The sequence below is a fragment of the Neophocaena asiaeorientalis genome, unplaced genomic scaffold (assembly GCF_003031525.2).
Source record: "Neophocaena asiaeorientalis asiaeorientalis breed wild unplaced genomic scaffold, Neophocaena_asiaeorientalis_V1.1 scaffold177, whole genome shotgun sequence".
Lineage (NCBI taxonomy): Eukaryota > Metazoa > Chordata > Mammalia > Artiodactyla > Phocoenidae > Neophocaena > Neophocaena asiaeorientalis.
This window is the reverse complement of record NW_020172779.1, coordinates 14,690,588-14,706,341: the sequence shown is the minus strand read 5'-3', so window position 1 is coordinate 14,706,341 and position 15,754 is coordinate 14,690,588. Positions and strand designations below refer to the sequence as shown.

Below are 15,754 nucleotides of genomic sequence, written 5' to 3'. Positions count from 1 at the left end.
AGGTAGGAAATACACAAGGGTGCGCACATACATCAGACGTGAAACCCCCTCCCCCATGGTTTGCCGTTTGACTTTCTGGCTTTCCGAAGGGCAAAGGGCATGTGAGCCTCCTGACCCCCTTCAGTATGGCTGCAAGTGCCACTGGAGTTGATGACCTAAGAAACCTTATGCCCCTTCCTTAGAGTTCGGTTCTTGATTCTGACCTTCCTGGAATCTTTTGTCAAAAATGATTGAGCCATCTAACATACCAATTATTTTTCTAACTTATTAATATTCTTGCAGAACCTACTGGCCTCAGTATCTTACAAATAGAGGCATTTTCCAAGAACTCAATGGAGTTCCCAGCTGGAAGAGTGAGACTTTCTCATCCTCAGGTTAAAAATAGTTACCATGGCTCCAAAGTTAAGAGGATTACCTTAGGTTCTTTTAGTAACTGATGGGCAGGGATTGGGTTTGTGTCGATTCCATAACTCCAATGCAGTATGTTGTCTTTATCAGTGTAGACAAAGGCAAATTACGTCTTCATGAATGAATAAATGATAAGAATCTTAAGAGCTGTTCCTTCCCATCTAAGAAAACAAAAAAGAAAGAAAAATCATCTAGAATATTCTTTGATATTCCTTTAAAAAAAAAACACATTCCAGAAATGCAAACCAAGCCTACTCAAGTTGCCTGCCCACAGACGACATCATCAACATGGCTGGCATTGATGAAGTAGAAATTCAGAGTCTGGGATTAAACATAAGTTATTAGGAGAAACAGTGTGTGCTTCCACAAACCTCTTTTTGTCAAAAAAAAAAAAACAGCATGATGAAATAATCCAACAGAATTGGCAAATAACACAGCCCAAGATTATTCTACTTCAGATAAACCAGTGGTTCTGAAGCTTGCCCAGGAAATTGCAGTAGTTTCAGCAGAACTCCATGAAATAATGGCAAATGAAGGATGATTTTCTCAAGGGAAACTATGATATATGTATTCAGTCTCTGTGTCACAACATGATATGTGCAAAATTGAAGAGGTCGTCTTTTAGCAGGATCAACATTAATGAGATAGATACACTTTCCAAATGTTAGGTGAAGGGTGATCCTATTGGGCTGAGAAGAAAATACTTGAGATCAATTTTGAGTTTTGACTATCAGAGACTAGCACACAAGCAAATACTGAAAGTTTTTTTGTTTTTTTTTTTGTGAGACGAAAAAAAATCAAATTGAGAAAGTTCTATTCACTAACTGTGTTTGTTCTGGAAACTGAGAGATTAGACTTATTAGACATGGCGTTGATATTATAAAGCTCTAGTTGTCATGAAAACATAGCCAGAAAACCCCAAGGTATATACTGTACATCAAATGCGCTCATTAATCAACAGTACGCGTTTAATGCCCACTTTGTGCAACACGGTTCCTAGACACTGTAAGTTGAAAGAATAATTACTTATAGAAAATGTTAACGTAACAGGAGCTACTCAAAACTGGCCAAGATCATTGTCATAATTCCATACCACTCTAATGACCGCGATAAAAATGTTCCTTTGGTTATTCATTTACAAGATTTATTAAGCACCACTGTCTTCTAGGCACTGCACAATGCACCAGAAATTCAGAGATAAGAAAAATACAGACTGCTATCAAAAAGCTAGGAATCTGGTGGCCTGGAATTATTAAAGGTCCCTTTACATTATGTCTACCAGAAGTGGGAAGAACCTGATTTCATCCCTGCAGACAACTATACAGACAGGAATGCTTCCTAGGTTGGAATCAGTGAGAGACTGAACATGGAAGAAAGTGAAAGCAAAACTTCTGCATCAAAATCGTAATGACCCCATCAGCTCAGGGAAGGCTGATTGGATTGTATGGGGACTTTGAGTTTGCGTTCAATGCCTTAGACATTATAGCTCCAGACAAGCTGTGGAAGAAGGAGTTTCTGGAGTATCTGAGAAGGTTCTTGGAGAAATCAGCTTTTTCTTCCTCTCCAAATCCCTACCATGATCGAGACCAGGCAAGGAGCTGAGCTACTTCCATTTCATTGTGTTGACCAAGAGAAGCTTATAGTAAACCAATATACAGCATCTATTTGAAGAGAAAAGTGTCACTCTGCTTCCGGAAACCTGCACATCAGATTCTCCTGGGGCAAGAGAATAAATGTGTCCAGCGTCCTAAGAAGCCAACAGCACTTTGGAAAGTGCACCCCAGGCTTCCTCCAGAAGATGCCCCATAGCTACTCTTCGTTTTCCTTGAATACATATCCAGGGCACCTAGAACCCCAAGGATTATCTTTGCTTTCTGAACCCTGGGCATCCTGAGGAATCTGCCCATGTCCTCACTTGTCTTTGAAGGCTTGCTTGTTTCAGGATGAACTTTTAAACAGACTGTAAGTCCTTTCTTTGTATTCAAATCAACCCAAAGTTCTTGTGTTACTGATATTACACTATTTAAAACTGAGCCAACAGTCCCCTAAATCAGGCAGCGGGTATCACGATGCCCAGGTCAGAACATGTTAGGAACCAGCCTACCTGCATAGCTTTAGTGCTTTAGGAAACCAGTAATGAAAAATACCAAAGAGCTTGGAAGGATATAGAGATGCCCTGGATGAAAATTTGACTTATATTCAAACGTCTTTGGCTTTTCTGACGTGTTTTGATTTTCAAAGACACAATCCATATAGATAAAGCCCCTACTACAATGACTGCCATATCCGGGGTACTGTTATTCGTGTTCTTTTGTTACAGCATGTATGGACGCCATTGCCTGAGTCTTGGTATTACTCATGAACTCTAAATTTACACTAGAAAATCTTTTTCAGAAAAAGAGTGGTGAAGATACAATCCCAATTTTTACACGACAAAATCAGGCACTTTCACAATTGCTATTTAAATAAGGACATCTCTAGAAATAGAAATGCTTACTTTTTCCATCAAAATAAGGAAGAGCAGGAATGTCGGAATGAGGAGAGCAAGACTGTTGGGTCCCAGTGGTTGGGCTGTGGCAGTTCCATGGGACACACTGTACCAGATACTGCCCCGTTGTCTCGAAGGATGATGTGTAGGAGGTAAAGCCAAATAGAAGGAATAATTAAATATATAGAAATGAGTGGTTTCAATGAGGAAATTCAACCGTGCCATGATGTCTGTCAGACAAATGCTAGCAATGAGTGGAGAACTTCCAAGAAAGAGTTTAAGTTTGCTGAAACCCTCCTCAGGGGGATTGGTTCCCAGCTTTGAACAGCCTCAACTCTGGCATCCCTGCAGGAAACTGTGACTAGTGTTCTGCTTTATTATCATAGACACAGGGAGGTATAATTTCATAGATTCTTAGATGCTCAGAGCAAGAAGAGACCTTAATTACCCAGACCGCCTCTCTTTTTATATCAGGAAGCAGAGGCTCAGAGCAAAGGGAGTCACACTTAGTCGATCAGTGATTAAATGAGTGACTGTGTAGCAGAATCTAGAACTCAGCAGAATCTAGACTAGTTAGGTCTCCTAACTCCTGGACCAGATGTTGGAGATCAAAAACTAAAAGTAAAATACCCAGTGAGAATAAAGTATTTCTGTTGAGCCCAGGAGATGAGAGAGAACTTCCTGGTCCACTGGAGAAACTGCGATACCAGACACATGTGTCGGGACATCTTCCCATCTCTGGAACATGATTGATGATCCCATGCCTTGAAAGATGACATCGCTCTTTCTTCCAAAATCCTGCTGTGTTCCAAAGCTGTAGACATACCACTGCTGCTGTGTGTGGTTGAGAAAAGGAATGTAGGGCACTCCTCCCCTCCGCTCCCCTGACCTCTCCCCCAAGCTTAGACTGGTTCAGCAATTTGGTCCATCACTTGGACTCATTCAGCTCCAGAGTGATGCCTCAGGTTATATCCTTACCTATAAGCCAATTTACCAGGATTTCTCCTTGAAAAAAATGTATGGGCTTGATTTTAGGAAATGGGATGTGATTTCTTTGGGGAAGTATATGACCCCAAGTCAGCAGGTCTACTGAAGTTGTCCCTTTGCCCTGGGATCTCTGGGTCCCACCTGGGCACGGCCTGGCTCCTCCTGCTTTGTCCCAGAGAACGTCTGTCTTGGTCATATCACAGCCAGGTATTCTAGTCTTCACCAAAAGCTACAAAGAAGCAAACAGGATTCAACTGAAGATAACTTATGTTCCTAGAAAATTATTTTAGGAAGTCAACAGGCCTCCATTGGCTCAAATGAGGATTTCCATAGTTGGTTTCCACTTATATTGTGCTTGGGATAGACTTTCCAGAATTTGGCAGGGCTCCCCTTGTTAAAGCTAGTAGCAGGATGTTCAGTTCTCCTGAGTCAGGAGCTCCTAAGAGATAGAAAGGTGGTCAAGTTCTTGGATGGCAATAGGTGACCCACTGACTTTAATGACTGTCATTCTGTCAGCCTTCACATAGCACCGTTCTAAGGTTAAAATAAGTTTCAGAGGGAAATAAGTCAAAAATGGGTTCTACGTAAGAATAACCTGAGTGTGACTTACAATTAAGCGGTCAAAAGCCTTGCCCAGGGGTTAGGAATATATTTGTAATTCCTCTTAGACTTGTCAGATGGACTCTACAATTTGTTGCCTGAGAGTAACTCAAAATGAGAGTGCGTTTCGCTTCAGTGTTTTATTCTCTTCCTCTGTCCCCAAGACTGAGTTCAGGGAAGGGGAGGAGAATTCACCCTAAGCTCTCTTTATGGGCAGCATGTGACGTCATAGTTCTCTCTCTCGACTTCATGCAATCCTCATCACAACCCCACTGAGGAGGTATTACTGTTTCCATCTTATAGAAAGCTGAAGCTGAGAGGGAGAAGCCGTTAACCAAAACCCATGTACCTCCAAAGCCCATTCTTCCTCCCCACCCCAAGTCTCCCAGGTCAATAGAAATGCTCCCAAATCATGCCTTGCAGGCTTCCACAAAGCCTTGCCCTCCCACACCCCATCACCTTTAAGTAAAATGATTACAGCCCTGTTGGTTCCCTGGAGAGAAGAGTGATTCTTGCATTGACTGTTCCCCTTGCTATTCGGCGGGTCCTGTCTGCTCCTTTGCGTGGTTTCACGATCCAGCTGTCGGTGGCAGAGAATAACGCCACATAGATTGTCCATCTGGTTCATGTTGGAATCCATCAGCTCTGGGAGTTTGGTGTGGCTACAGATTATCCCACAAGTGCCCCTTGTTCTTTGCCCCCAAGGATTTCCTTTCATTGTTTTAACCAAACAAGTTCAAATGTCCCTCCTGACTAGTCTTTTGTCTCTAGACTGTCCCTTTATTTCAGAGCTTAGAGATCCTGCAGAAACAGGTGAGTCTTCAAAAACATTCTCTGGGAGGCCAAAGGCTCAGAACAGTTGTGTTTCTCTTTCTCGATATGAAAAGATCAAGGTTCCCAGTGGAAGCCAACCTGATCTGATAATTGGGCTCTTCTTTTCCCTCTGAATCCTCTTCCAAGAGAAGGGAGCGCAGCTCCCCCCTCCGAAGTTCCTGTGAGAGTTCAGAGTCCAGGTGGGAAGCCAAGTTCCAAGACTGGCAGCCATCTTGTTGTCAAGTGTCAGAGGCTTTGCTATTGGAGATGTGAGGTGGGCCCTGCCCCATCTTGAAAATCCCCTTAGAAAGATGCACCAACTTCATCAGATTTGTCAATCATTCCCTGTTTTAATGAGGAAGATGCCTTCCACATTGCTTCCAATGGGGTATGGCTATTCTTTTTCTTTTTTCTCTTTGTGATGTAGCAGTGATGGAAAACACCAATCTGAAGAGCAAACTGAGGCTTCCAGTGACATGAATCCGTTGTATCTGATTTTGGATTGTATTTTCTTTAACCCCCTTTAACGGCATAGAATTCTGGTGCCTTGCCCCCTGAATTTGCCTCCACGCTACAGTAGGCTCTCTTCACGTTCTGGCTTACATGGGAACACAACTCTTCCACAAGTGGCCTTTCGTGCTCTTTATAATATGATTTCCTGTAATTTTTAAACTGTATGTGTAATTTATATTCTGGCTCTGTCCAATATTTGAACAACTTTAATAAGTTGATTTCCATATATATTATGCAAACAATTCTTACCTGATTTTTTATGTTCTATCTTAAAACAAATAAATACCGCACCACTTATTAATAAATAGACATTTCAATGATTGTGTGGCAAAATGTTCTTTGCTTCATTAACAACACAGAGCGACAAGGAAAGACAGTTCATTATTAGTTGCGGGCAGGAGGAATAGGACGGGATTTGGGTATGTTTGTAAGAAGTGGTTGAGACGCAGAGAATAAAGACACAAGAAAGAAAACATAATTCAATGTTTTCATAGCTACAAAGTGCATGATGTGGATTGCACACCTCCTTAGAAACAGCCACTATACAGGTTGTAGATGTACAGACTTTAGTAAAACATTATCTAATCGTTACAGTTTTAAGACATTATTACTCCATTTTTATAGGTGAGAAAATTCAGACCCAGAAACATAAAAGACCTGCCCAAGGACAGACATTCCTAAGTGAACAGTCACAAGTAGGGCCCAGGACCATCTACCCCCAAGACTCATGCCACTTTCTTTGGAGAAGTTTCCCCTCCTAGACCATGTTGGGGGGAAGACCACGTGGGTGACTCAGAGTGAATGTAAGTCAACAGAGAGGAAATTAGTAAAGCTCACATCAGATGGCCTCTCTCTGTTGTCAGTACAGCAGGAAGGGATGTTTTCTCATGAGAAAGAGGGAGTTGGAGCAGGGAACCTCGGGAGAGTTACTTAACCTTTCTCTGTCTTGGTTTATCATCTGTAAAGTGGGGAGAACAATGTGTGCCTTGAAGGGTCATTATCCTAGCCAGGGATCTGGCATTCAGCACATGCTCAGTGAATGACAGCTTCTGACTCCATCCTGTACCCACACGCCTGGCTGCCTTAATTTGGGTTTCCGCAAGAATAGAGACAGAATGTTGGATGCAGGTAGTATATTTGGAAAGTGATCCCAGAAAACACAGCTGAGAAAGAGTGCAGAGACTGGAACAGGGAGGGAGAAAAGCCAGTAAAGAATGAGCTAATCCTTGGGGGTAACTGGGCTCAATTCCACCAGGAACCCCCTGAGAACGCATGTGAAATACACCAGAGAATCATTCCACCTTGGGACAGGTATCTGGGGTATTCATCCACGGAGCCCGGTTCTTCCCTGGTTGAGAGTTGCCCCTGGGATATAAATTCCCTCCTCTGTCAGTTTTCCTGCGCTACAGCTGAGCAAGCTCCCAGGTGCAAAAGCTCTAAGGCAGAGAAGCAGAGAGACGTAGCCAGAGGAGCTGTCTGCCTGCTGTGACCTGTGTACTGTGACCACAGGTGAGCTCGCAGCTGGGCAGAGGGAAAACAGCATAGCAACATGAGCATCTGGTACATAAGCCCCACTTGAAAACCCTACATACACACAGGGAAGCAAAAACCCAGCCAGGTTGCCGCAAATCACTCTGTAAGTCAAAGGACAAAGCTGGCCAACACTGGACAAGCTGGCCGTGGTGCCCATGAACTTGTTCATTATTAAAACAGTGCCTGTAACCACTAGGAAGCAGGGTAGAGGGTCTGCTAGAAGATCAGGTCCACATTTGTCATTGTGAAGACCCGTGGCTGACAGGTGAGATGAGCATCAACTCAGCAAACGTGTCCCTCCCCCAGTAAAACATACCCACCTCCGGTCTCAGACGACTGCATGCCAGACAGAAAAAGAGCCTAAAAATTATATCCCTGAGAAAATCCCTTTCCATCTGCACAAATGGAGCAAAAGCCCATTCATAACCTTGCAGATCCTCCTGGGAGCCAGTTACTGTTCCTAACAATGTCGGCTTCCAACAATGAAGCTTGCAACAATGAACAATGTCGGGCATCCAGGTGACCTGAGAGCCTGTGGCTTCCCCACATTGAAGACGTGTAAGGTGTCTCCCCTGAGAAGAGTCCAATTGTCCTTGTATCCTGCCTCCACATCAAATATGAAAACGTTGCCAGCAATTTATCTTCTGGTTCTGGGCGGGTCAGCCCCAGGCCGGTGGAGTTAGCAGAGAGAAGCAGAAATGAAATTAGAGAAGTAACAGAGGTCAGGTCATGAACAGCCTCCTGGGTCATGATAAAGACATTTGCTTTTACTCTGAGTCAGACAGGAAGTCATGCAGGGCTTTGAGGAGAGAGGTGAGAAGATCTGACGGATGCTAAAAAGGGGTTCTCTAGCTGCTGTATTGAGAATACACTGAATGAGGCAAAGGCAGAGGCAAGGAGATTAATCAGGGACGCGACTGCATTAGCAATAATCCAGGTGAGAGCCAAGAGTGGCTTGGACCAGGGTGATGGAGGTGGTGAGAAATCTTAATATTTAGAATCTAGATACCTTTTAAGAGTAGAAATGACAGCTATATGTATACATATATCCCCTCCCTCTTGGATCTCCCCCCCTGCTGCCCCTCCCCACCCATGTAAGTCACCACAGAGCACCGAGCTGAGCTCCCTGAGCTATACAGCGGGTTCCCACTAGCCATCTGCTTTACACATGGTACTGATTCACTTCATTGCAGAGCAGAAACTAACATGACACTATAAAGCAACTATATCCCAATAAAAAGAATTTAAAAAAAGAACCCAGCCACAGACAATTAAAAAAAAAAAAAGAGCAGAAATGACAGGATTTTCTGATAGACTGAATGTGAGATGTGGAAGAAGAAGAATCCAGGAAGATTATGCAGTATTTTATTTGAGTACCTGGAAGAATGAACGTATCATTAATTGAGATGGGAGTAGATTAGGGAAGGGGCAAGTTTCTGCAAAAGGATGTGAATTTGGCTTTTTAAATGTTAAATCTGAGATGCATATGAGGCATCTAGTGGCAATGTTCTGTAGAGAGCTGAGTGTGTAATTAAGATTATTTAGGGCTGAAGGCACCTATCTATCTGTCTGTCTGTCTATCTATCTATCTATAGATGTGACAAGTTATAGATAACCTTTAAAACCATGAGACAAGATGCGATCTCCAAGTGAACAAGTATAGAGAAAAAAGAGGAGACACCAAAGGACTATACCCAGCAACCTCAAGAGGTCAAGGAGACGAGGCGGAACCAGCAAAAGAGGCCGAGCAAAAGCAGTTGATGAAATAGAAGACGATCAGAAGAGTATGGCGTTGGCGATGCCAAGCGCAGACCTCATCTCATGGAGCGAGTGACCTATTGCAGGTGCGGAGTGCTACTGAGAGGTCGAGTGAGCAGAGCAGTTAGCCACATGGGAGTCACGGAGACCTTGACAAAGGCAGTTTGGGTGGGGTGCTGCCGTGATGCCTGACTGGCGTGGCCTTGAGAGAGAGGAGAGGAGAGGAATTGGGGGCATTGAGTAGGGACAACTCGTAGTGACCATCTTAAGCATACAGTTCCATGGCGTTGAATAAATTCGTAACAGTGTGCAACTATCCCTAATTTCCATCTCCATAACTCTTGCCTTCTTGTAAAATTGAAACTCTGCACCATCCATTCAAGAGTAACTCCCCATTCTCCTCCCCCCCACCATCCCTGGCAACTACCATTCTACTTTCTGTCTCTATGATTTTGACTATTAGGTACCACGTACAAGTGGAAGCCTGCAGCATTTGTCTTTTTGTACCTGCATTTTTAAGTACAAGGAAAATGAGCCTCGGAGAGGTCAAGCAGTTTGCCCAAGGCCACACAGCTAGCCAGTCACTGAAGCAGAACCAGAGCTGTGGCTTTTGTTCCTGCTGCTTCATCCGGAAATGTTACTGTTAGCACAGTAGGTATATTTCACAAGAATCGACCGAAAGTTCAGAAATGCAATCTTTCTAGGCAGACAATGGGTAACGATTCTCAAATGTCTACCTTGAACCAGGTGCTGTAAGCCCTTTCCTTACGACCATTCTATCCTTCTGACAGCCTTCTGCGGTGGCTACTATTGCGATCTTCATTTCCTAGATGAGAAAAGTAACTTTGAGGTAACTGATCTCCCTAAACTGAAATGTACAGGCCAGGAGGGCAGGGATCCCGACTGGCTTATTTGGAGCTGAGTCCCCAGCACCCTGAAAAGGTCTGGCACACAAACGGCTCTCCTAGACCATTCCCATAGACAGTGTTTGGCCCCTGCCTCGTTTTCCGACAATATCCTCACTGTCCCCCACCTCCTGCGTGGGTTCCAGCCGGCCTGAACCACTGTAGGTGCTGGGGAGGCAGGATGCTTGAGGTACAAGGGTACCTGCCCTGAAGGTACACACATACACACAACCTACTGAGGGAGACAGACAAGCAAAGAGATCATCCCAATAGAGCACAATAAGACAAATACAAAAATATTACCCTTAATGGGATGGGAGGGTATCAGAGAAGGCTTCCTGGTGACGGGGAGGTCTGAGGTGAGAATAAAAAGGATGAGGTAAAGCTTGGGGTGTGGGTAGCTGAAGGGAGCATATCACAGCCAAAGAGATCTTCACCATGTGGATAATGAAATTCAAATTTATATCATTTTTACACATCATGAAATACTCTTCTTCTTTTGCTTTTTTACAACTGTTTAAAAATGTAGAACCATTTTCGGCTTTATAAGAACAGGCAATGGGGCCAGGCTTGCCCACCCTGCTAAAATTCACGAGCAACCCCTAGCCGGTTCTTCAGAAGACTTCCACTGGCTCACAGGACAGGTGATGCTTGGCTCACAGACCTTTACAGCAGGAAGGGGAAATCATCACCCTGTGATCCTGTTCTGCTCCTTCAATACATGTAATTACTGTCAGAAGAGGTTTCCCATCCCACGCTGAATCAGTGCTTTGTCATTCTGTTCATGGATGCTATTCAGTTCCCAGCAAAGGCATTTTTCTCTGATGGAGGTGATCCGGTTTCACCGCTTTGGCTTCTTGGTATGATTATTATTCCATTTTTTTTTCCAGAGGACTTAAAGCAAAGTTATCAAGCCTTTCCCCACCTCCATCCTCTGTATCTTTCACTAAGAACTCATATAAACCCCACAGCTCTGACTTAGCTGTTAATCTTTCAGGCTGCTTAAATTCTTTGAAGTCCTTTATCCTGCTCGGGAGACAGGTAAGTCACATACCGTAGAGATTCGGTCCCCTCTACTCCCCAAAGCATGAAGCCAGATAAGAAATGCATCTGCTCTAATTCCCAAACTCTGGGCTCCTGGTTGCCGAATGATAGGAGAGGAGTTTCTATCACCCAATCCCTTACGCTGCACTTAAGCTAAAACTCACCCCTTGATCACAGTCTGTTTCTTTCCATTTTTTCCCTTAAGCTATCGATTAGCATCTTAATGCAGTCCTCAGCCGGGAGGATGGCTTGTCCTCACATCTGTGATAAAGGAAACACGATCTTTAATCCAAAGAATTGGAATGAGAAGAAAAGAATGCTGTGAAAAATGGCTGGCAGCAAGGCAACAGCTCAGAAACTATACTTTCTCAGAGGCCAATCAATCACGGATTTGGGCGGCAAACAGACTGGGATTCCACTCCTGGCTCTTTGAGCTGCGTTCCCAGGGGCCGGTTGCTTGTCTGGGCCTTGCTTTCCTCCAACTATAAAATAAGGATGATAACCCCTAAGTGGGGTTACTTCCAGGACCAGTAGATATCATATGTAAAATTCCTGGCACCTCAGATAGTCAAGAAATAATAGATTCTTTCCTTCTTTTTCTGAATGAACTATTGAAAAGCCAGAACCTCCCCTTTCAGTGTCTCCCCCGGGGCAGTGGAGCCGACTGCTGGGGTGTACGGCCTTAGGCCTCTGGGTCCTCCTCACAGAGAGGGAGCTGGTCCTCACTAGGAAGGATGCTGAGTGCAAGTGTTATCTCCAGATTCTTGGATGCAATACCATAGACATGAATGTCACTTCCACAAGACTCTTAGGTAAGCAAAGCTCTCTCTTTTATTGAAAGAGCTTGTGCACAAGGGAGAAGGTGGAAGAGAGTGGCAGCTCCCTGAGAAGGGGCGAGTTGCTTTTGTAACAATAGGGAGGGTTTGTCTCATCATCACTGGTTAATTTCCAGAAATCATCAAACTTCTTTGGTCAGCACCGGGTGGCTCCATGGTGGCTGTCGGGAATAGGGAGCGCTTTGGTGAGGGAAAAGGGGTGCATGAGAATTTTCTGCAAGAAAACATCGGAACAGATAAGGTTAAAATTGATAGTTGAGCTTCTTGTCTTGTGGCAACTAGGTATACTCCTTAGTGTAACAGAGATAAAGTTAATCTTGTACTCCTGTGAGCCTGGTTTTTGTCTCTGGGACTCAGGACCCCAGAGCCTTTGTTCTTTTGCTTCCAAGGCCCCTTTGGCCCAAGGTCTTCCCCCAGTCCTTTTTCAAAATGGCTGTACTCTTGACTTCCTGTCTCAAGTGCGCCGTTACAATGTATTGAGAACATGCTGCTCTGACTGTGGCTGGTCCAAACAAGATGGACTTCAGTGTGAGTTCTGACCCTGACGCTGACATTACCATTATTCTGTATCTGACTGGCCATCTTTCGGCTGCAAAGTCCAGTGAGAAAGGTAGGTTTTCTTGGCAGGCTAGACTAGTCTTTGTTGATTGGTGAGCCCCATTAATTGGAAGTACTACAGTGTTTCATTAAGGCTCCAGCAGCTTTGTTCTGACCACTCACATTTCCAGCTCCAGGGCTACTGCCAGTCAGACACAGACAGACTGTGAATTCATTTCACAAGCCTCTTGGGCTGATTCACGGATCATGGATCCCAACGACACTTCTCGGCGCTTCTCCTGGGAGTGTGACTGGACTTCTTACCCTTCGACCCACCAAAATGCTTTGAAATAATCATCAATTCTGTTTGTTTCCAACCTCAGGTCCTTTTGTGGCACTCTGGGCTGGTATTTTGAAGGGCAGGAGAACAGAGCAGAACATGGTAAAAAAAAAAGGACACAAACTTTAGTATCTGGGAGACCATGGTTCAAACCCCAGTTCTCCCACTTAGAGGCACATGACCACGAGTAGGGGGCTCTCCCACCGATCCCCGGGGCCCTCTCTTGTATAATTGAAATATCAGTGTCTCTCTCATGGGATGCTTGAGAAGGCAAAATAACAGAGATGATAGCCAAAAGTAGAGGTTCAATAAACTATACTGTTGGAGAGGAAAAAATAACTGTTCCCTCCACCCTCTTAGGTTCAGCATCTGGGGCTCTGCAAATTGAAATGATAAAAAGATTAACAGGAAAAAAGGTTTATTTCATATACATATGGGATGGGAGCACCACAGAAATAAATGAAAACCTCAAAAAGGTGTTCAGACCCTGAAACTTCTATACCATTTTAACAGAAGGATGTTAAGTTTGTGGGGAAGTGACAAGAAATAAAAAGGGTTTTGAGTTTCTAGGGTGCTAAATCGTGGAAAGGTAAATATATGGGGAAACTAGAGGAAGATAAGAGTTATTTTAGTAAGGTTCGTTTGTGCAGTCCCATCTTGGTGCCAACTTTCCATTCCCTTCATGGCCATAAGACTCCCCCTCCCGCCAGGAAGGAGAATTTATGGCAGACCTGCTCTTAGAGAGAGGAGGCTCCAAGAAGGCTTCTTTCTGCACCTGTTGATTCTCAACGGGCTTTAGATCAAAATAATCCGTATGCCAAAGTGGTATATTTGGGGGCAGCATATTTTGACCCCACTGAGTACGCTATTATTGTCATTGTGTCACTACATGACTAGCTTTTATGCCAGTGTCACTGGCTGTTTATTCAAAAATAGCCATGGGAAAAAACAAGGTCCTACTGTATAGCACAGGGAACTATATTCAAACTCCTGTGATACACCAGAATGGAAAAGAATATGTATAACTGAATCACTTTGCCACACAGCAGAAATTAACACAATATTGTAAATCAACTATACTTAAATAAAAAAGAATTAAAAAATGGCCATGGGAAATGCAGTGAAATAATGATGACTCCGTTTCAGAGGAAATTTTTGACGTCTGATCCAGTCTTTGTAAAATATAACTTTGAAGATTGTAATTCCATCCACGTGGGGAATATTGCTGCTCTTTTTTACTCTTAGAGTACCACCATCTTCTTAGGTCCCAACACTTTTATTTATTTGTTAAGAATTTACATAGCCTTTGCTCTGCACCATATACCATTCACTGTATTTTATAAATATAACAGCCTTGGGTGAGGAAACTAAGACAGAGAGAGGTTTAATAACTTGCATAGCAGGAGTGACCAAACCAAGGAGCAAGGCCAGGCAGCTGGGCTCCAGGGTCTGTGCTTGTAACACCAATGCCATGAGCTCAACAAAGATTTTTTGAGGGAATGCAGGTTAAGTATCTAGAGCCAGAGGGCACTCAAGATGCAAATCAAGTGTGTGAAACCCTAACCCCAGCTCCGTCCTCTGCCCTAGTGTCCCACGGTGGCCCAGGCTCTTAAGGGGGACTTTGCCTGCCCATGATGACTGGTGTTATGTACCGAGCACCTATATGGGCCAGGCACTGGGTTAAATACTTTAGATTCATTATCTTAAATCCTCACAAAGACCTAATGAGCTAGGTTCTCTTATCCCCATTTTGCTGATGAGGAAAACCAAGCTTCAAAGAGTAGACAGATTTATGAGAATGAGAGGACTCCAAGGAAGCACCCCCCAGCCTTGTGAGGCCTATCTCTGTCCAGGGTGACATCCAGAAGAAACACCACTGAAGTATCTACCGATAATTAAAAAGCAAATTTAAACGTTTACGAGGATCTTTCAAGAAAATTCCAAAGGTGGTTCTATCCCTAATGGGTAGCAAAACTTCTTAAAATATAATTTTCCGTGAAGATGCTCAATTCCTGAGACAATTTTCCCCCCAGCGCACTTTCTCTTGACATTTCTCCTCTTCCCCAAGTCACCTTCCAGATCTATTCCGTTCTCTACCACTGGCAAATTTCTACTCTTTTCAAATCAAGTCTGCGCAGCCCCTATTAAATGGGTAATACATTAATACCTACACATCAAGATTGTGTAGTTATGACGTGACAGTGTGCGTCAGGCAGCATTCTGTGTGGTGTCTGGCACACAGAAAGCACTCAATAAATTTTCACCATCCTTCCTATTAGTCTCAGCTTTGCGGCTTTTAACTGTCATACTGATTCTGTGCAGCAAATGCCCAGGTGAAAGCCTGGCACACAGTGCTGCAGTGAAGGAAAGAGAGTGTGAACACTCAAGTGGACGTGTGTATTAGTATTATTTTCTTATTTATAAGCAGCAGTGATGCTGTATTTGAAGGGTATTTTCCATCTAAACAGCGGGAAAACCCATGGAAGAGACACTGATTCTCCCTGAATATGCATGCACCCCTCCCAGACTTCCTGCAGTTATTCAGGACCACATGAGTAATTCTGGCGGAGGCTGTAAATGAATGTAAGCGTGTCACTTCCTACCAGAGCATTGAAGAGTTGGCGCATAATCCTCCAGGTCTCTCCCTTCCCCTGCCACTATGAGTCAATGACTAAGGAGGCCACAGGGATGGAGACCTACAAGAAGGTGGAGCCTCCATCATCCAGGGCCCCTGAGTGAGCGTGAAGGGCAGTTCCCCACCAATACGCAGAGGGTACAGACTATCAACAAGAAATCGACTTTTATGGCTGAATTAAGCCAGTGAGATTGCAGAGTTAATTTGCTACCTCAGCATAACCTCACCTATCCTAACTATACAATGGCTTTCATCAATTGTGTTTCCAATGACTCCCCATGCAGTATTCTCAAGGATATTCTGCATCAATGTGGTTAGTAATCCAGCTGGTTTCCTCCAAGTGCTTGCTTGCTTGCT

At 43.9% G+C, this 15,754-nt stretch overlaps 1 protein-coding gene across 2 annotated transcripts in view; it reads right to left on the bottom strand.

Moving 5' to 3' along the window:
* Nucleotides 1-15,754, bottom strand: part of EFR3A (EFR3 homolog A) — a 186,371-nt gene that overhangs the window by 8,346 nt on the left and 162,271 nt on the right. Inside the window, exon 25 of one of the 2 annotated variants that reach the window (XR_003002749.1) lies at nt 12,252-12,826. The exons of the other annotated variant lie outside the window; for it this stretch is intronic. The gene's annotated coding sequence lies outside the window, so the exon portion shown is untranslated. Of the gene's footprint in view, nt 1-12,251; nt 12,827-15,754 lie in introns of those variants that run through there. 2 annotated transcript variants of the gene reach the window in all.